Source organism: Pteropus vampyrus, unplaced genomic scaffold (assembly GCF_000151845.1).
Source record: "Pteropus vampyrus isolate Shadow unplaced genomic scaffold, Pvam_2.0 Scaffold4, whole genome shotgun sequence".
In the NCBI taxonomy this organism is placed as follows: Eukaryota; Metazoa; Chordata; class Mammalia; order Chiroptera; family Pteropodidae; genus Pteropus; species Pteropus vampyrus.
In genome coordinates, this window is record NW_011888785.1 from 9,135,354 (window position 1) to 9,137,208 (window position 1,855).

General features: G+C 37.6%; 1 pseudogene; it reads left to right on the forward strand.

The window, feature by feature from the left end:
• Window positions 1-1,466: 1,466 nt before the first annotated feature.
• On the forward strand, window positions 1,467-1,585 carry LOC111743101 (annotated as a pseudogene).
• The last annotated feature ends 270 nt before the right edge of the window (window positions 1,586-1,855 follow it).

A 1,855-nucleotide genomic window follows, 5' to 3' on the forward strand; every position in this document is an offset into this window, starting at 1 on the left:
CCAACCCAGAGGGCCCCTCACCCCATACGCTCTGAGACCCATCACCGCTGAGCTCCAGGGGAATCTGAGCAAACTCTGCTGAGACTGTCACTGACACTGACATGGACTGAAACTGAGGGTAGCAAGCATGATTAAACATCTACAAGGAAATTTAAAAAGTGATATTAAGACTTTATATAAAGCAGGGATCCAAGAAGCTTAGACGCTACCTACTGGAAACCAAAAGAAAAGCACCTTTTTTGCAACAGGCTAAAGAGAGATCTTTATATAATAAATTTTCTTTCTGGAAAAACAACAGAATATGCTTCCATTAATGCCCAGGCAAAGAAATAGTCCATTTAACACCATGAACAACCAAGGTGACAAGGCATCTCAGAAAGAGAAAAATCTCTAGAAAATAAGCTTATAGACATAGAAATATGCAATTTAAATGACAGAAAATTCAGGATAGTACTTCTGAAAAAACTCAATGAGATCCAAAACAACTCAAATCAACAATTTCAGGAATTGGAAAAAAAACAAATAGATGAGCAGAGCAAAGAGATTGAAACCTTCAAAAAGAACTACTGGAGATGAAAAGCACACTGCAAGAGTTGAAAAATGAAATAGCAAGCTTGGAAAATAGAGTCAACCAAATGGAGGAAAGGATAAGTGATTGAAGACAGAAATATAGAAATAAATCAGAAGGAAAAAGAGAGAAACCAAAGAATGAAATATAATGATTGAGAAATTCGAGAACCAGCTGACACCATCAGGAGAGGAAACATAAGAATAACGGGCATTATTGAAGGCGAGGAAAAGGAACAGGGATCAGAAAGCATTTTCAGACAAATAGTTGACGAGAATTTCCCAAATCTAAGGAATGAGCTGGAGCTTGGAATTCAAGAAGTCAACAGAACTCTCAATTATCTCAATCAAAAAAGGCCTTCTCCAAGACACATTGTATCAAAATTACCAAAAATCAACGACAAAGACAGAATTCTCAAGGCAGCCAGGGAGAAAAAAAACGGTAATTTATAAAGGTAAACCTATTAGATTACCCTCGGACTTCTCAGCATATGCCTTACAACCCAGAAAGGAATGAAATCAAATATTTAAACTATTAAGTGAAAAGAACTACCAGCCTAGAATAATGTATCCAGCTAAGCTCTCCTTTAGATATGAAGGAGAAATTAAGACTTTTTCAGACATACAAAAATCAAGGGAATTCTCCACTATGAAGCCTGCACTACAGGAAATACTGAAAGGAGTCAGTTCACCTAAAACAAAATGACAAACAAACAAACAAATAAACAAACGAAAAACATAATTAGGCATAAAGTGACTATCAGGCAAATAGAAGCAGAGGAGTGCAACCGTTACTAAGAACAGGGCATTATAGAATGTAGTTCCATAGTGTAGTGGTTAGCACGTCTGCTTTACACGCAGAAGGTCCTGGATTTGTGCTCCAGTGGAGCCGGTCCATGGTCTATATCCCTGCCACCCTGAACGAGCCTGATCCTGTCTGATCTCAGAAGCTAAACAGGGTAGGGCCTGGTTGGTATTTGGATGAGAGACCATTTAAGAAGACCAGGTGCTGTAGGCATAAAAAAATAATAAAATAAAGGATTATAAATTGACAAGTTCGTTGTAATCTGTAAGGTCAACCAAGGTTGCCTCACCTAAAAAAAAAAAAAAAGATAGAAGTACCTTAACATAATAAAGGCTATCTATGACAAACCATCAGCCAACATTATATTTAATGGTGACCTTTTTTCTAAGATCAGGAATCAGGCAAGGCTGTCCACTATCGCCACTGTTATTCAATATAACATTGGAAGTCCTAGCGAGTGCTATCAGACAAGAGGAAGATATA